The 20473-nt window shown below is 44.7% G+C and overlaps 1 long non-coding RNA gene across 1 annotated transcript in view; it reads right to left on the reverse strand.

Annotated features, from left to right (window-relative positions):
* LOC137321792 (uncharacterized) overlaps positions 1 to 15106 on the reverse strand; it is a 41637-nt gene extending 26531 nt beyond the window's left edge. The window contains exons 1-2 of the long non-coding RNA XR_010962903.1: positions 14994 to 15106; positions 6923 to 7054 (exon numbers count right to left, since the gene is read on the reverse strand). This is a non-coding gene — a long non-coding RNA (uncharacterized lncRNA). The remainder of the gene's footprint in view (positions 1 to 6922; positions 7055 to 14993) is intronic.
* Positions 15107 to 20473: the final 5367 nt, after the last annotated feature.

The raw sequence follows: 20473 nt of genomic DNA on the forward strand, positions 1-20473 counted from the left end.
ATGTTTTGATGAATTGATGTATTTCTTGTGCATGGCATCACGCCTTCATAATCCAACAGTACAAAGTGAGGTAGGACCTAACACAAAAACTACAGCAAATCATTACAGTAAAATTACAAAATCTGATAATTCCCTTTATTTATGATATTAGATTCTGACATCACTGAATATTTTTCCTTGGGGGTGTGTTTTATTAAGCACTTTATCATTCATGGCCTGTTGCCTCGTCTTCTAGACCTAGAAATCATTGTTGCCAATATTAGCAGATGAACACTTAACAGGTTCACATTACATTCCTCTGTACATTATTTTAGTGGCGATATCAACCCATTTAAAATAAACTGGTTAAAATAATGGACAAAGGAGTATTATATGAATGTATTAAGCATTTGTCTGTTAATACCACCAAAATTAATTTCTAAGCTGTAGTCCCACTTTTGGCACATCAAGCCTATTCTTTATGCTTAAAATATTGCCGTAAACACAAAGAGATGGATTTTGGTTTTGGGGACATTTGAGAGGCCCGTGGATCGATGGAAATTGTTCCTCGAGCCTCATCAGCATACTCGGCGAAGAAAACAATGTCAGCAGCTGCCCTCAGGTAAGTTCCAGGAGTGGGGATTAGAGCGGGCTACGGGGGGAGTTGGGGGAGGGCAATTGTGACTCCTATGGTGTCAGGAGCAGTTTTAAAAAAAATTAAACTTACCTTTCATTGGTGGACACCACGCTGAAGAATCCTGAGAGGGGCAGGCCCGATGCCTGCCCTGCTCGTCGATGATTCATTTCAGCAAGGGGCCCTTCAACAGGCATTAGGCTCCTAATTTAAATATTTAATGGGCCTAATGCCTTTTTTAGCCTTCTGCCTGGGGTGCTTCAAAAAAGGCCCCACAAATTTAGCAGTGGGGCCAACACCTGCACATTGGGTGTAATGCATACGAATTTATACCCCAAAGGTTGTCTGATGAGCTGAATTGAGAATGCTATAATCTAAAGTCCTGGGAATCCACATACACACAGTGCAATACTCATTCTGCTCAAGCCTAAGCATCATTCTGAGCAAATAATGAGGTGAGCGACCTTTAAGATTTGGTTTAATTCAAGTATTTTTTAAATGTGTGTTTCTCAAATTATTCATCTTTAGATTTTTGTTCTTTGAATGTAAAGTTACTGCAGCCATAAAAAAAATGTCTCTTGACCTTCACCATCACTTTCAATGTCTGTGGCTGTCTTCCCTTGGACATTAATGAATGTATATATCCTAAGTGCAGAACATGGCTTGCTTATTTAGACTGATTGGAAATTGCAGTTTTAAAAGTATGTTTATTTAACAAATTCAAATTCTACTGTTTTCACCACTATTTACGTGGTTTTGGGGAACGTAGTGTGTCAAGACATCACGCCAAAACAAATTTTTTTGTTGTATTTGTTAATGTTCTGTTTCACAGAACACATTTTTAAAAAATTAAATGCCATTTAAAATGTTTTATTGTAACATGAACAGATAAAATCATCTGGACAAAAGATTTATACATGAATCAGAAAATATTTATTTCAAATTTTGTACCTTTCCATTTTAATACATTATATGATGTATTGATTGAAATGAAAAAAATATAAACAGTTTTCATTTTATTAAGTTGTTCTTGTGGCTTTTCCTGTACAAGCACAAACATGGCTTTTAAACTTCAATATGTCTCAACAAGTGCAATAATTATACAAGTACTTAAACTTTTGCCTTTCATCAGTCTACTTTTATATTAAACTGTAACAGTTAAGTCTGTACGGTGCAGGTTGGCAGATCACAGAATGCACTGAGTTAAACACTGCACAGAACTGATATCCTTTTATTCTCAAAGTCCTGTGTGGTGCATTGGCTTGCAATTGTCCTTTTTCATTTTGGTTCCGGATTCAAATGCAGTTCACATGGATGAGATGGGATGAAATTCTCCTTTTTGCCAAATGTAGGTCAAATGGAAAATAAGTTGTGCCATCTCAGTTCCCAGTATGTGCAAATCCACAGCACAAAACCATCTATAATTTGGTACAAAGGTGGCCATTGTAGGAATGCTGTAAGATGGTGCAGTTGAAGTTGGTATTAAGGCGTAATACTGGCAAATTTACCAGGCAGTGCTTAGTGCTGATATTGGGTACCACTGGCAAAATATTTATTTGGTAGCAGTGATTTTATCACCTTGATGAGCACAAAATTCCACAAAAAATATGGCCCTGAAATTATGTTGCAGGATACTGGCATAAGAATATTTAATGTGATTGTCTGAAATATCCCATATATGCTATTTTAGTGAAGGTGTTAACTCTTTTAAAATTAATTGGATTTATGTCTCTTCTAAATTTTTACTGTGTAAGTCCAAAATTGGTACAATGTCAGCACTTAACTTGGTATTTTCACTTTGTAATGATCTGGATTAGAGACAATACAAAAGCTTTGTTTACATTATAGTTGTCAGGTATGTTCTGATTACATCTGTTTCAAAACACTATCTAAATAGTGTGAGATAATTTTGGTGCCAGAAGTAAACCTTCTTTCACCTTTAATGTGCACATTAAGAGCATCATTGTAGTCTCCCCTGTGATCCAGCGCGTAAAGGTACTGCCCAGTATAGCACCAAGTTGTACAGGTCAGAAATTTCTAGGCTCACTTCCTGGTCTGTTGTGAATTAGCTAATATCAGCTGGGGCAGCAGTTGGAATAATACAACCAGCCTCTGGGCTATGAAGACCAAGCTGGTTGAATCCTGAAGGACACAGCTGGCAGAGTGGGTCTCTGTCCAGTGGTGAGGGAACCAACACAAGGGAGTAATTTACTTGACCTTGTCCTCACTAACATATGTTTCGCTTACATCTGTCCATGATAGCATTGATAGGACTGGCCTGCACACACTTTTTGTGAAGACAGTCTTGTCTTCACAGTGAGCATATTTCCTTTGTGTAGTGTGGCAAAGACTAAGGACAGATCTAGCAGCCCAAAATGGCATCCATGTGGGCCATTAGCAGCAGCAGAAATGTATACTATCACAATGGTAATCTTGTGGTCAAATATATCCCTTACTTCTTCATCACCATCAAGCCAGCAGACCAACCCCAAAGGATAATCCAGAAGCAGTACCAAGCATACCTTAGAATGAAGCACCAACCAAATGAAGCTACAACAGGAGTACCTGTATGCTAAACACCAAAAGCAGCATGATATAGACACAGCTAAGCATTTTCACAAGCAATAAGCCAGAGCAAATCTCTGTAGCCCTACCACATCCACTTGAGAATGGTGGTGGACAAACAGGCAAGTAATGTGAGGAGAAGGTTCCATGAACAATCCCATCCTCAACTATGGCAGAGCCCAGTGCGTGAGTGCAAGAAACAAGTCTGAAGTGTCTGCAAGCGTTTTTAGCCAAAAGTCCAAAGTGAACAATTCTACTTGGCACTTTCACAAGGTCCCCACCATCATAGATGCTGATGTCCAGCCAATTCAGGTCACTTCATGTGACACTGAGAAGTAGCTGAGTGCACAGGACACTGCAAAGCCTGTGAGCCCTGACAACATCCCACATTAATGCTGAAGACCTGTGCATCAGAACTAGCCACTGCTCTGGCCAAGCCATCCCAGTGCAGCTATGACATGACAATTGTTGCCTTATCAGCCTTCTCCCAAACATCAGCAGAGTAACGGAAGGAGTCATTAATAGTGAAATCAAGTGACACCTACTCACCAATAGCCTGAGCATCAGTGCTCAATTCTGATTTCACAAGAACCACTCAGCTCTAACGTCATCACAGTCTTGATCCAGAAATGAATGCATGAGCTGAATGCCAGAGGAGAGGTGAAAATAACTGCCCTTGACATCAAGGCAGCACTTAACTACATTTGGCACTAAGGAGCCCAAGCAGCAGTCCCACTGCAGCACCAGAAGAGGTGCAAGAAAACATTAAAGGGGCCACAGCACCCGAAGACTGGAACAAATCTGCCACTGAAGGCCTCAGCCGAGGTCTTCAGCAGGTAAGGGATTACAGAGAGAGGAGGCCTAGATTAGTCCCTCTGCCTCCATTTATAACATTTGGGAACATTACCACTGTTACCCTATGTCTACCGCCACCTTTCACCAGGTGGTTCCAAGGAGTGGTGATAAGAGTGACATTCAGGAGGGATCTGGACTAGGAACTCAAGCCTGGCACCCCTGCCGCCATTTGCTTGGAGTGGCAAACATAGTCCCAGTTTGGGTGAGGAAAAAAAAACAAGATCGGGGCACTGACATGGCGGTAAGTCTTGCTGTCTGATTTTCCCCACTGTTTCTGCTGCTATCGTGTCTGATTTAGGGTGAACTGGCAGAGGAAAATTAAGGCCTTAATGTCATTGGGTAAATAATAGCTGTAACTGTCCTTGCAGCAAATGGCTCTGCATCTGGTTTTCTGCTGACCTGGACCCTATGAAAACAGGTATGGTTGGTGACCCCTCGTTGTGTGCCGGGGTACACTGACTGCTGATCTCCCTAGCCTGCCTTCATGCAGTGCCACTGAAAGCATGACTACTGTGCTTGGGATACTGTGGAAGAAACAGCCAACATTACTTTCAGTAGTTGATTGGGAGAGTCTGTTGGCAGGCAAAGGGACGACCTGTAAGTGGGAGGCTTTCAAAAGCGTGTTAATCAGGGTTCAGGGTAAGCACATTCCTTATAAAGTGAAGGGCAAGGCTGGTAGAAGTAGGGAACCTTGGATGACTCGGGAGATTGAGGCCCTAGTCAAAAAGAAGAAGGAGGCATATGACATGCATAGACAGCTGGGATTAAGTGGATCCCTTGAAGAGTATAGAGATTGCCGGAGTACAGTTAAGAGAGAAATCAGGAGGGCAAAAAGGGGACATGAGATTGCTTTGGCAGATAAGGCAAAGGAGAATCCAAAGAGCTTCTACAAATACATAAAGGGCAAAAGAGTAACTAGGGAGAGAGTAGGGCCTCTTAAGGATCAACAAGGTCATCTATGTGCGGAACCACAAGAGATGGGTGAGATCCTGAATGAATATTTCACATCGGTATTTACGGTTGAGAAAGGCATGGATGTTAGGGAACTTGGGGAAATAAATAGTGATGTCTTGAGGAGTGTACATATTACAGAGAGGGAGGTGCTGGAAGTCTTAACGCGCATCAAGGTAGATAAATCTCCGGGACCTGATGAAACGTATCCCAGGACGTTATGGGAGGTTAGGGAGGAAATTGCGGGTCCCCTAGCAGAGATATTTAAATCATCGACAGCTACAGGTGAGGTGCCTGAAGATTGGAGGGTAGCAAATGTTGTGCCTTTGTTTAAGAAGGGCGGCAGGGAAAAGCCTGGGAAATACAGACCGGTGAGCCTGACATCTGTAGTGGGTAAGTTGTTAGAGGGTATTCTGAGGGACAGGATCTACAGGCATTTGGAGAGGCAGGGACTGATTAGGAACAGTCAGCATGGTTTTGTGAGAGGAAAATCATGTCTCACGAATTTGATTGAGTTTTTTGAAGGGGTAACCAAGAAGATAGATGAGGGCTGTGCAGTAGACGTGGTCTACATGGACTTCAGCAAAGCATTTGACAAGGTACCGCATGGTAGGTTGTTATATAAGGTTAAATCTCACGGGATCCAAGGTGAGGTAGCCAATTGGATACAAAATTGGATTGACGACAGAAGACAGAGGGTGGTTGTAGAGGGTTGTTTTTCAAACTGGAGGCCTGTGACCAGCGGTGTGCCTCAGGGATCGGTGCTGGGTCCGCTGTTATTTGTTATTTATATTAATGATTTGGATGAGAATTTAGGAGGCATGGTTAGTAAGTTTGCAGATGACACCAAGATTGGTGGCATTGTGGACAGTGAAGAAGGTTATCTAGGATTGCAACGGGATCTTGATCAATTGGGCCAGTGGGCCGATGAATGGCAGATGGAGTTTAATTTAGATAAATGTGAGGTGATGCATTTTGGTAGATCGAATCGGGCCAGGGCCTACTCCGTTAATGGTAGGGCGTTGGGGAGAGTTATAGAACAAAGAGATCTAGGAGTACAGGTTCATAGCTCCTTGAAAGTGGAGTCACAGGTGGATAGGGTGGTGAAGAAGGCATTCGGCATGCTTGGATTCATTGGTCAGAACATTGAATACAGGAGTTGGGATGTCTTGTTGAAGTTGTACAAGACATTAGTAAGGCCACACTTGGAATACTGTGTACAGTTCTGGTCACCCTATTATAGAAAGGATATTATTAAACTAGAAAGAGTGCAGAAAAGATTTACTACGATGCTACCGGGACTTGATGGTTTGACTTATAGGGAGAGGTTGGATAGACTGAGACTTTTTTCCCTGGAGAGTAGGAGGTTATGGGGTGATCTTATAGAAGTCTATAAAATAATGGGGGGCATAGATAAGGTCGATAGTCAAAATCTTTTCCCAAAGGTAGGGGAGTCTATAACGAGGGGGCATAGATTTAAGGTGAGAGGGGAGAGATACAAAAGGGTCCAGAGGGGCAATTTTTTCACTCAAAGGGTGGTGAGTGTCTGGAACGAGCTGCCAGAGGCAGTAGTAGAGGCGGGTACAATTTTGTGTTTTAAAAAGCATTTGGACAGTTACATGGGTAAGATGGGTATCGAGGGATATGGGCCAAGTGCAGGCAATTGGGACTAGCTTAGTGGTATAAACTGGGCGACATGGACATGTTGGGCCGAAGGGCCTGTTTCCATGTTATAAACTTCTATGATTCTATGATTACAGTTAAGACATTCAACTATCTTAGTGGTGCCTTTGGGTTTGTAGTCCCAGCATTCTTTGGGAATAGAAGCCTCTACATGCACTAATTGTTTGCCAATGTGAAGTTTGGCGACTTCTGTCTGCCAATGTGGGTGTGAGGGTTCAAGCAGGTGAACACAGAGCATTTCTCATACAGCCTGACCTGTGTGGCATCCCTTCATTGGTCTTCTTCCAAAGACTTTAGATGGGAGGATTCCAATTGAGCAACCCATTTATCTCGTAATGGTGATGGGGGGCGGCGAGTTGAACAATTGGCACCAAGGCTTGAGAGAACCTGTGCAAGCAGAAAAAAAAATTAACAAAAATGAATGAAATATAAAGGATTGTGCTTTACTTACTTGTGCCTTATAAATCAACTACTTCCACATGTGATTCCCTGGCAACCCTGATTTTTGACTTGTTGAGGGTGATCTTTGACTTCTGCTTGATCCAAAACATTTTCAATTCGGGCCTCATTTAAATGCTGCTGGCAAGCTGTGTTTTCCAGACAGGCACCCCACTGCAGCTCACTGGTTCTGAGAGGGTGGGAAATCACCCATCTTCTAGGCTGAATCAGCTGGTAAGTCGGGTCTGGATGGTTTGAGCTGGTTCTTGGAGGGGCTCAAACGGGCCAGCAGTGGGATGGAGTTTCTTGTGGGTCCATGAGGAGCAGGAGGCCCCACAAGAATTAAAATTAAAAATTGTATTGGCCATTTTTTGGGCAGCCTGCAATGGTCCCTTTAAGAACCGCTGGTTAGACTGCTCCACCCATTTGTACCTGCAAATTGCAATTGGGGTCTTACACCTTCCTTAGACATTCCATGCAACATGCAGGCATGCTGCTCGGCCATTTACAGGTCCACCTAAGAATTGCATCAAGTAGGCCTTGGTGTCAATGGAGTGGCTACGGTGTCCTCCCCCCCCCCACCCCCACTCCAACCACCCACAACCAATCATCAACTGCCAGCCACCCATTTTTCAGGTGAGGATCGGGCAACTGGCAATTGAAAATCTTTCCCGATGTCTTGTATGCCTCAATGTTGGGAAATGGTGTGCAGGATGCCCCGACCCTCAAATATATATGCTAATGAAGTGCCTGCCTCTTTCAGGCAAGCTCTTCCAACACTGCTCTACTCCACCACCCCGCCACCACCCCCCCCCCCCGACTTTCAGAAACTTCCAGAAAAATGGAACTTCCATCAATTTTCCACTTCTGGACATCCAATTAAAACCATTACAACAGGTAGCCAGCAGCATAAAATCCAGGCTTCAATGTCCGCTATTTTAATGGCTGTATAGCCCGTTCACTTTAACACGGTTAATGCTCCTGTTGGAACTGCAGACAAAGGAACCTCATACAAATATGTGAATATCAGAAACAGTAATTTCTAGGCTATAATTATCAAGATATCTTTGAGAACTGCGATAATAAGGCACTATAGGGTAAATTCACCCGCCCAGAATCCCAGGGGGAGCCATATTTGAAGGCAACACATTGAAGAATTAGAGCTACTGTACTGCAGCCCGATCTTTGATTCCTTGTTCTGTACTGGGAATGTGGCATTGATTAATTAACCTTTATGGACAAGAACACAGATGAAAATAATTTGGTCACTGCAGTCACCTGCAATATGATTTACTGCTGTGATGCCAAGAGCACTTTGAAATCGTGTGATATTGGGGCTAATTCTCCTCTGCCTACTGTCCCATGTGCACTAGTTTCTGGGACTTGAGGCAGAGGAAAAAGGGGCAGAGATTCGTAATGCTGCACCTCACAGGAAAGGAAACTGGACTTAATCAACAGCTTTTTAGATTGTTTGCAGTAGAATTTTTTTTTTGGTGGAGGAAGCATAATTTGGCATCAAAGCTAGTAAAATATAGCAATTTGTAGTTCAGAACATGAGCTTCTGAAGACCACCAAGGAACATAAATGCATTCCCATAAAAACATAATTAGGCTGTCAAGGAATAAGAAGCAAACTATTAAAGCATCATTTGAACCATCACCACTGCACTGCAACGCTGATGGAATGTCACCAAGGGCCGAGTGCCAGATTTGCCCCCTTCAATGATTAGTCGCTCGGTGTGTTACTTGAGGAGGTGCAACAGAGGAAGATCTCCATTTCTTAGTAAAGGGAAACCATCCTCCCAGAGTCAATGTGCGGCAAGCAGGACAAAAGGTTGCCCACAGAGTGAATGTAGTCTGCCATGTCCACAAGTCATGAGAGCCAATAAGAAAGAAGTTCTCTGGCCTGAGGAAGAGTACCAAAGTACAGTTGGCTATAGTTTAACTACTCATCCATGCCTTTGTCACCTCCAGACTTGAATATTCCAATGCACTCCCGGTCAGCCTCCCATCCTCCACCCTCCATGAACTTCAGCTCCTCCAGAACTCTGTGGCCTGTGTCCTATACCGCATCGGATCTTGCTTCTTTTTCACCCCTGTCCTCCTCGACCTACATTGTCTCCCAGTCCCCAGCGCCTCAAATTTAAAATTCTCATCCTTGTGTTTAAATCCCTTCATGGCTTCACCTCTCCCTATCTCTGTAACCTCCTCCAGCCCTACAACCTTCTCCCCCCACTCAGAATTCTCTATTCCTGATTCTGGACTCTTACGCACTCCCCCTTCCCTTTGCTTCACCATATGCCTACCACACTCTGAAATTCCTCCCCTAAACCCCTCTGCCTCACTCTCCTCCTTTAAGATGCTCTTTAAAATCCACCTCCTTGACCAAGCTTTTGGCCATCACTCCTAAGATCTCCTTCAATGGCTCGGTATCCAATTTCTGGTTACACCTCTGTGAAGCACTTTAGCATGTTAAAGACAAATTAATAAATGCAAGTTGTTCTGAAGCAAATCAAATGAATACCTGTAGTAAGTGTGTAAGAAGCATTGAAAGCCCAACATGTTGTGACGTCAGGAATGCAGCATGAAAAGTACTGATACAAATTCTCACATCTTGTACACCCAAACTACCATGCCTGTTATACGTTAGCTGGAAATTGGGGGCTGGCAAAGGGAAGGTCGCCATTACCTCACACAGCTGTTGCATGTTTTACCTCCAAGTGCAAATGGTACCTCAAAATGCTTGCAAGCTGTGGAGCCAACCCTTGACACAAGGTGAAATGTAGGCTGGGCACTGAGGTACACTTCCTGTTACATCCAAATGCTGCAAGTGTATGTTTGTCAGTATTTAAAGCAGAAGATTGTCCACAACCACCAAGAGAGAACCTGGATTGGTGGCAGCCATGTTTACTTGCATCACCTCACCTGCCATGAAGAAGCTGCATTACAAATTATCGGGGTGCAGGCCATAGTGTGTGAGGGAGAGCTTGGTGGCTTTATAGCATCACAACAAGGTAAGACATCTCTTTCATTTCTTGTTCTCATTTTCCTTTCAAGCTCACTCACTCATTAACATGCTGGTACAACTGCCCAGCAGCAGCATGATATCTTATTGGCCTCCTCCTGTGCATTGAAACTTTCCTGCTGACACGCATTCATTTTCTCTTTGTGTATGGGCCTCCCAAGGCAATGTCCCTAAGCAGGAAGCTGGCACCTCATAAGCACCTGTCAAGCATTCCCGAACCCTTAAGCACAAGTTCACATACGTCCACCAGGGCAATCTGAAAGAGAGTTTCAGAAAGTATCACCTGGTGAAGCACCGAGTACATGAGGAGCAGCAAATGGAGATGGTAACAGATGAGCAGCAATAAGGTGAACATATCAGCTGTGGGTTCCACTCATACATGCCTTACAGAGGCTATACACACAACTGAACTTATTAACAGCAGAAGCACTTCATATTGTCCTTAGTGAGTCTTCAGAGCTCCTTGCATGGTATGGAGAAGTGCAGATCTGACATTTCTGCAGCTATGTGAGCGTCTTGTGGAAACCTGCACTCTTGCCCAACAAAAATACACAAAATAGTGTTAGAAGCTATTTTATGATTGGCCTCTAGCAGTCTCTTTAAGGATTGCAGGTTGGGCCGTTGAAGGCTTTGTACTAAGGGGGCAGGCCATACATGGCATGTGCTCCACCCATTGGTACTAAAAATTGCAAACAGGGTCCTACAGCTGGCACATTAGCCTAATTGGTATCGTCAAGTAGGTTTCCACCTGTTTCGGCCTTGTTGGATGGGTCGCGGCAATATTTTTAAAAATTCAACAGCCGACCGCATTATTTTCTAGTGTAAATGGGGCAGGCAGCAGTTGAAAATCACCCCTGGATTCCAATTTACAGGAGCTTCTTACTTCAGCCTTTGAGAGCCTTGGGAATCAGCTTGAGAGAACCTTCATGGCGAGCTTTACACTCAACGGTAGCCAAGAGTCTGCCCCCACATGCATCCCTGTCCATCCTCAGTGGACATCTAGCTGCTGACATGTGGCAGGAAGAGAAACGGATGAGGCAGTTACCTCCCAGGTCTGAAGAAGATGTAGGTACTGGAAAGGAGCAGCCACGCAGATCAGGGACCGAAGTGCTGGCAGTGGTTGCAGGGCCATTTCATGACTCAGCAGAAACAGGTGCAGTGCCACAGCTAAGTTGAGGACCCCTGAAGAAAAGCAGACTGCCACCACACTTGCTCCTCCCAATGAGGTGATACTTAGAAGAAGCACAAAATTAGGTACTAGAAGATATACACACTACACTCTCAGCAGGAGCAAGCACCAGGGAAATAAACATTGAAGCACAGACACAAAAGTTGAGTACGGAAATAAACTGTTTGCACATTCTTTGAAATGTACTGTGTAGATTGAAGAATGGATTTTCCTGACCTTTGCCCACTGGAACACCTAGTTTTTTGGGCACAAAGGTCAGAAAAGAAGAAGAAACCTGGATTTCCAGGGCTTTCTGCATTTGTTGGCGGTGGTTGGGGTGGGGGGGGGGTGGGGGTAGAATTGGCCTGCACCTGAAGAAGGTATAGAGCAATGGGGGGCATGTTGATGAGGTGAGACAGGGTGTTTCACTTTCTGGGCATCCCAGGGCAAAGGCACCCAGAAAACACGGAGCATCCAAAGGGGTCCTAGGGCACGCTGAAGATGTAAAAGTAGGCCATTTTTAAAGATTTCAACACACCCATTTCCTGGATCTTCAGATGGAATTAGAATCTTCAGCTCCATCGGCAGCCAGAAGGTCCTGATGTCAAAGGCCCAACATGCCTTTCAGGCCTGGCGCTGCATCTCAGTTTGCTGCCCGTTCTGCAACACCAGACCCTGCCAGGCAGCAGGCCTCTGCCGAGGATGTTCCTGTGCCATGTAAATAGATCATTACAGGAAAACCTGGCACTCCTGTCTGACCCTGGGTCATGGGGATGGGGGGAGATAAATCTTCACTTAATTATCAAAAGGGACATAATAATATTAAAGGTCATGGCAAACATGAGGGATGGTAGCAGAGACAGTGGTGATTAGGCAGAGCTTTTTGTTCATGGAGCCAGTATATCATGGAGCACCAGTTTTCCTAACTGCACATCAGTCTCACCCATTTCAACTTCCTCCTCCTCTGCCAAAGCTGCAGGCTGACCTACCTGGTTCTCTGGCTGAATAGTTTCCACTTTCTGAATAGCAAATTTATGCAGGGTACAGCAGACACTGTTCATTTTTAACACCCTTTCAGGGCTATAGAGCACTACCACACCTAATCTGTTCAGCCAGTAGAATTTCTATTTCATCATGCCAATTGTATGTTCCACCAGAATAGGGATAGAGACATGAGCCTCATTGTATGTCCTTTTGCCCTCCGTTTGGGGATTTTTCACTGGCTATAAATAACCAGAGCTCCAAAGGGTAGCCCTGATCCAGTAGCAAATAGTCTGCCTGCTCCTTGAAATGGTGCTGGCACAATGGACTGCCACTAAATGAAAACAGTGAGACTGCTGCTGAGGAATCACACGTTCACCTACATTATTCTGTTCCTGTGCACATCTGCACATGATAGAATGAAATCCTTTCCTATTCTTATATTCAATGGGATTGTTGTTAGGGACCTTGATGGCTACATGGGTGCATTAGTGGAGCCTTTAGGGAAGACTGCCACCTGGTAAAATTGCCGTATCTTCCCATGTTGTTTGCTCCTTCCCATGGGGCAATGGACAAAAGTGTTTCCTCTGGCAAACAAGGCATCTGCTTGATGCATTGTTGGACCAAAGTATGACTAATGTGGTAAATGTCACCAGCAGTTGCTTGAGATAATCTAATTGTGTAAAAATGCAATGTTGTGATGACCTTCGCAGCAACAAGCAGGTCTAGATCTAGTCATCAGTTGAGTTCTAGTAGATGTCATAACTCGGTGATAGCCTCCCTCGTAAAGCATTTCAACGAAGGCAGGTATCTTCAGACATGACCAAATGGCTTGCTTAGGTTTGAATACTTGGGTCCTGGGCAGAGTCTGATTGGGTGCCAGACATCTCAGGTGCAAGTGCAACTGTCTTTCTTCCTTCTGCCTGAACACCTCTTCCTCTTCCGAATCCATAATAGCCATTGGAAGGTCCAATGGAATGCCCATGCTGAGCAGTGTGGTTACAGCAAAGGTTTGCAGCTGCTGCCAGAAACAGTGCTGTGGCCACAGGTCTGAGCAAAAGGATTCCTGTGTTGAAATTTGCAGCAGCATACAGCAGAAGAAAGTAATGCAAAAATAATGCAGAAACTACAATATGAAAAGTCAAACAATGAACCAAATTGCAAATGAATTTTTGTCTGTTCCAGGTTTAAGAATCCAACTTTAGTAAACATACAGAAAAAAACAAAAAAGACAAACTAGCCCTTTTATTCTTCCCATCCAGACTACAGTCTACAAGCACCATCAACCCACCTCCCCCTCCCACTCCTCCAGTCCTGCAATCTCATGAGAGAGAAAAAAAGCAGAGAAAAAATCTCTGCAAAATTCCTCTCCGCTACCCAAAGGAAATCTAGCAAGCTTCAGAGCCTACAGTAACTGATATCACTAACTGCAGCTAACTCACACACACCTTCTATAACTAAAGGGGTCCTCACTCTCAAGGCAGTGAACAGCATGAAAGCGCAGAAGCGCTCATTTTATAGAGATTAGTTACTCTACAGTACTCTACAGGAGTGAAGACTTCAGAAAGCTTGTGCAACTTGTTGAGAGATCTATTTGAATATTATTGCATAAAGTCATGGGGTGTTATGAGACTCTCAGCGTGACCTCCAAAAAAAACTTTAAAAATTTCTGCTCAGGGGGTATGGAGGGCACAGTGATTCTGGTGTGCAACTCTACTTGCTCAATTCTACGGTTGGGGGGGGGGGGGGGGGTGTGCGCGCGCATATAATGCATGGTGTGTGTTCCCTGAGCAGATCATCATGAAATCAGTCCGTATATTCCAAGTATGGTCTTACCAGTGATCTATACACATTTAGAGTAACTCACTTCAGCTTACAGTCAAAATCCATGATATAGATCCTAGTATTTATTTAGCTTTCTTCATAAAAGCTTCACACTGACTGAAAACTTTTGGTGAATGATCATTATTTACATTTAAATTCTTTTCCTTGTCCACCTTTGCTGATTATCTCATCATCATATACATGTTTGCTGTTTCCTGATCCAACATACATTAGCATATATTAAAATACTTATATTAAAATCCATCTGTCATTCCTTAAACTATCTGCTTAATTGGTTCAAATCTCTTTGAATGTTGCTTATCTCCCTCACATTTATCATCTACCCACACAACCTGGTATCATCAGCAACTTTTATAAAAGTATAATACCATTACTTCCCTTCAAAATATACATGAATAGGGCAAACAGCAGGAAAGGTAGAACATACCTGCAGAACTCTACTAATCACCGCAATCAGGCAGAGCTTTTGTCAATTGATCATTAACTTCTTCTTCCTATTGCCAAGTTAGCTTTCGATCTAGTTAGCTAATTTGCCTGTAGTTCCATAAATGTTAACCTTGTTTAAAAGTTTCACATGTGAATCTTTCTCAAATGACTCCTTTAAATCCAAGTACATTGCATCCACTGGATACCCCCCATAGTATTAGCTTAGTCACTCCCTCATAGGATTCCTTCCAAATCTATGCTGTCTACTCTTTATGACCTCTGTACTTTTTAAAATCAACATTCAAAGCATCTCATAGACAACTCTCAAGCATTTAGCTCATTGGTGAATATATAATATAATGAAGACATTCTTTAACAGTCCTTTCCCCCACCTCTTTTGTTTGGGACACCATAGGGTAAATTCACTACTGAAGCTATTCATACCTTCTTATAACTGTATTCCACTTGCCATCTGTGGATGTAAGCTGAGGGAGCTATAATTACGCTCCGCCTAAATAGGACTTATGGGTATCTCGCTGGCCATTCCATCTATCTGATGGTTCTGGAGGAAGAAGGACATGGTCATAAGAGGCATGCAGTGTAATTCAGCATATGTATCCAAGATGATTGCAACTGGATGCACCTTACACAACCTTGTCTTGAAAAGGACATTGTAATGGAACAAGTGGAGAAGAGAAGCTGTGGCCAAAATTCCTCACATCTACTCCACTGGCATAAGCACTGGCATAACAGGTGGCAATAACCTTCACTCCTGACCATGCCAGAATATCCACGGTCAGAACAGGGTCACATAACTTGCATGCCATGATTTTTTTTTCAAAAAATATACTTTATTCATAAGATTTGCAGCAATACATACAATACAGTTGTCATATCACATTCCAAACATACACAATACAGATCATACAATTTGCAGGTTACATCAAGTACAGTTCAATGAACACATTGTACATAATTACAGTTCATGACACTCTAGGTGCCTCATTGCATTACACTCAATACAGATTAGTGATAACAGGTATGTTACAGATTCTTTACAGGTGCATTACAGATTCATTACATTTAAATTACATCTATTAGAATTTTACATTCTGCCCGAGGGGGTTTTTCCCTGATTGCAGCCCCTCGGTATACAATGGCGGGAAGGCTCTAAACGGTTGCCTTTCCCCACAGAACCTTTGCGGCGGCCGCACCCATCCTCAGTGCGTCCCTGAGCACGTAGTCCTGGATCTTGAAATGTGCCAGTCTGCAACACTCGGTCGAGGACAGCTCCTTGCACTGGAAGACCAGCAAGTTTCGGGCAGACCAAAGGGCGTCTTTCACCGAGTTGATGGTCTTCCAGCAGCAGTTGATGTCCGTCTCAGTGTGCGTCCTTGGGAACAGCCCGTAGAGCACAGAATCCTGTGTTACGGAACTGCTCGGGACGAACCTGGACAGATACCACTGCATCTCTCTCCAGACCTTCTTTGCAAAGGCACATTCCAGAAGGAGATGGCTGATGGTCTCGTCTCCACCGCAGCCTCCTTGGGGACAGTGCGCGGTGGCGCTGAGAGTCCGGGAGTGCATGAAGGATCTGACAGAAAGGGCCCTTCTCACCACCAGCCAGGCTAGGTCTCGGTGCTTGTTTGAAAGCTCTGGCGATGAGGCATTCTGCCAAATGACATTGACAGTTTGCTCGGGGAAGCGACCGACAGGATCCACCATCTCCTTTTCCCACAGGGTCTCGAGGACGTTACATGCGGACCACTTGCTGATCACCTTGTGGTCAAAGGTGTTTTTCTGCACAAACTTTTCCACGAAGGACAGGTGGGGCGGAACAGTCCAACTGGACGGAGCGTTCCGTGGCAGTGTGGCCAGGCCCATCCTTCTCAACACCGGGGACAGGTAGAACCTCAGCACGTAGTGACACTTTGTGTTTGCGTACCGAGGGTCTATGCATAGCTTGATGCAGCCGCACACATAGGTGGCCATGATGGGTGCCCACCAGGTAGCTGCTTAGGAGAACCAGTAGCTATGTCCCCCTCCCCAAGATGTGCAGGCCCCTCAGCCCAACCTCCTTCTATGTCATGTTTGGCGGAGATGTAAGTTCAACCCATCCTATGCCCAGTCGGAAGCTCAAAGCCAGCAGGATTCTGAGCAGGAGACTTGGCATTGCTGGGCTGATTTCTTAATGAAAAAAGATCAGAAAGTTTCACCACAGATTTCAAAGCTATCCAAATTCAAAGAATTTAATTAATAGTGCAATGGTGACCAACAGGCATTCAGAGAGCTACAAGCAGCTCTTTGAATACTTTGTTTAGCTGCCTTGTCTACACAATCTATTACAATGTCGGGTATGCACAGAACTTAACAGCACAATAAGCCACAACAAAATGGGCAGTCTGCCTTCCATTCTGTCCCAGATAACCTATACATTTTGAATGAATTCTAATCCATTAACTGTTTACTACTGGGCGTGTGCAGTAGAAGTGGTATTGTCCTCTGTTATGTCATAATGTATGAATGAAAACAGGGATCTGAGGGGTTGATTTTAACTTCTGGGCGGCCGACTGGTGGAATGCACTGGCTGGGCGACAGTGAAGAGGTCGGGGCATTTTGAGGTCCGGGCCCCATTTAAATGGAACTGATGAGCTTTCCACCCCAAATGTGTGAACTGATGCAGCTCGCCGGATCCAGGTAATATCCGCAGGCCTGCAGCCGACCAATCAGCAACAAGGTAAATCCTGAGGTGGGGGAGTGCAATCATAAGGGGAACCCGCTCCTCCTGACCCCACAAAAGTAATGAGAGGGGGGGAAATGGGGGGAGGGAATGGGAGGTGTACAGGGGAGTGAGGGGAAGAGGGAAGGAGAGAAAGAGGGGGAAGCAGGGGAGATAGTAGAGTAGGGAAGGGAGTAAAAGGAGAATGGGGAGGGAGAAACAGGAGAGTATGGAAGGAGGGGAGAAAGAGGAGTGGGGAAAAGCGAACAAAAAGAATGGATGAGAGACTAGGGAAGGAGGAGAGAGACAGAGAAGAGAAAGACAGTGGAGAGAGAGAAAGAGGAGGAAGGGAGTAGCAAATGAGGGGTGAGAATGAGAATGGAGGAGCAGATAGCGCAGCGAAGGAGAGAGGGGGAGAGAGAGAGGAAGGAGGAGAGAGTAGCGAGGAAGAGAGGGAGCAGGAGGCAAAAGGGAAAGAGAGAGGATAAGAATGTGAGACTGGAGAAAATGAAAAGCGGAAGAGGGAGGAGAAGGTGAGGAAAGGGAATGTTGGGGGGAAATAGGGAAAGGTAGGAAGAGAGAGGAAGCAAAAGATGGGGAGAGAGGGAAAGATTAAGAGAGAGGCAAAGGTGGGGAGATAGGGAAAGGTGGGAAGAGAGAAAGCAAAAGGTGAGGAGTGAGGGAAAGATGAGGGAGGGAAAGGTGGGGAGGGAGAGGGTAAGGCGATGAGAGAGAAGAAAAGTGGGGAGAGAAAAAGAGGGGAAGTGGGGAAGGGAGAGAGAAGGGAAGGAGGGGAAATTGAGGAGAGAAGGGGAGGAGGGGGAGAGGAAGAGGGGGAATGTGGAAAAAGAGGGAGAATGTTGGGGAACAGACAGGGAATGAGGGGGAGAAAGGGGAAATGGGGGAGAAAGGGGAAATGGGGGAGAAAGGGGGAAAGAAGGCAGAAAGAGGGGAAGAAGAGAGGTTGAATGATAGGGGAGAGAATGGAAGGAAGAAGAGAGAGAGGAAGCAAAAGGAAGCGAGTAGTGAGAAGGGCAGGGGTATAAGACATAGAGGAGAAAGGAGGAGATTAGAGAGGGGGAGGAGGAAAAGAATGGGGGGGAGGAGGAAAAGAATGGGGGGGAGGGGGGGGAGGGGGGGGAGGGGGGGAGGGGGGGGAGGGGGGGGAGGGGGGGAGGGGGGGGAGGGGGGGGAGGGGGGGAGGGGGGGGAGGGGGGGAGGGGGGGGAGGGGAGGGGGGGGAGGGGGGGGAGGGGGGGAGGGGGAGGGGGGGAGGGGGAGGGGGGGGGAGGGGGGGGGAGGAGGGGGAGGGGGAGGGAGGGAGAGGGAGGGAGGGGGGGGGGAGGGAGGGGGGGGGGAGGGAGGGGGGGGGGGGGGAGGGAGGGGGGGGGGGAGAGGGGGGGGGAGGGGAGGGGGAGGGGGAGGGGGAGAGGGGAGGGGGAGGGGAGGGGGAGAGGGGGGGAGAGGGGGGGGGAGGGGGTTGAGAAATGGAAAGTAAGCAAGAGAGAGGGGAAGAGAGAAAAGGGAGAGGGAAAGGAACAGAAAGAGTTTGTAGGAAAAGAAAAAGATAGGGAGGAAGCAGAGAGAAAAATGGTGAATTCCAAGAAAAGGCAAGGAACAGAGAAGGTAAAGATCAAGAAAAGAAAGAGATGGAAAGGAGATAGGGGTGTGTCAGTGGATGGAGAGTAAGAAATGGAGGGAGAGAGTAGAAGAGATAGAAGGATGACCGAAAGGGTGGAAGAGAAGGCAATGAAAGTGAGAAGGGAGGGAGAGAGAAAAAAAAGAGGGAAAGGGGTGAAAGATAAAGACAGGAGAGACAGAAGGGAAGGAGAGAGAGAAAAAACAAAGTGCGAGACAATAATTTTCAAACTGACCAGTGTCAGTATCCTTATTTAGTGGTTAATATAAAGAATCTTACAACACCAGGTTATAGTCCAACAGTTGGACTATAACTTGGTGTTGTAAGATTCTTTACATTTGTCAACCCCAGTCCATCACCGGCATCTCCACATCTTATTTAGTGGGGCAGGAGAGGCTGGGCGTTTTAGGTAGACTTGACCAATGATAAACATTTTTGCTTATAATTATTGGCAATGATGACATTTTGCCTGAGCGAGCTACAAGTAAACATTGTCTTAAAAATATAAAAATAAAATATAATTTTGCTCCAACAAAATTAGATGTGTCCATCCCTGTTTGCTCACAAATCAGCAAACAAACAGCAATTTCCAGGCTAATGTAGCAGTGACAATGTAAAACAGAAATGCAACTAGAATCTATTAAAAAGGAAGACTGACTCAAGACGCAACAGCAAATTGTGCTAAAGGAAACAAATGCTGTTTGTTTCATTTATTAGTATAGCAAAGAAGTTCAGTGACAAGGGGAACTCCAAAAAGCAAAACATATCAGTGTTGTTCATATCAAAGAAAAACACTTTTCACTAATGCGAAGATGTATATAGCTTGAAATATGACCCATAATTAAGAAAACTCAAGGTACCTTCGAGAAAATGAAAGAGCTTTAGAGGTCAGTAAAAAAATTATGTTCTGTGTACTTGGAGAAACTGTTTAGTGTAAAAACTCTTTCAGTAGCTTGTTAATGCAGCCTGTTGGTGTTAAAATGCATGAGGCCATGGAGTGATTGATAGGATGTCAATTTGTTCCTGTGATTACCCTCAAGTTGAGTTTACAACTTTGGCTGTAGTACCAGCATTTGACTGCAACAAGGGAGATAAAATAGGAAATGTGGCAGTCTGGCCTACTTTTTTGTGTATCTCACAAGCTAGTTATACAATGCAGTGTTGTGACAGCAGGATGTATTTGGGAGAGTCAGGGGCAGGTAGAGTGCTTCTGAAAATTAGGCAATGGGGGATTGTCCTGGCATCTCCAGGAATTAAAGATTAATCTCCTGGACACTGCTGCAAATAATCTGGGAGAAAAATTACAGAATAAATTGTGTGTTATTTAATTATCTTTGAACGCTTTTCTTATTAGTTATAAAAATATTGGGATGGGAAAAAAGGCTGTTTAACAGTCAAGAATCAACCAATCGATTAACGAAGAGTCTGTTTGCTTTCCAACCAGTGGTAAGAGCATGGGGGCAGGGCAGTTGGAGGTTGCTGAAACTTCCTGGAATATGTCCAACCAGAGTTGGTGACTTTTGGGGAAGTGAAGGTCTGTTGAAAATTCAAATGGCTGTTAAAAACC

This window comes from Heptranchias perlo, chromosome 5, assembly GCF_035084215.1.
Source record: "Heptranchias perlo isolate sHepPer1 chromosome 5, sHepPer1.hap1, whole genome shotgun sequence".
Lineage (NCBI taxonomy): Eukaryota > Metazoa > Chordata > Chondrichthyes > Hexanchiformes > Hexanchidae > Heptranchias > Heptranchias perlo.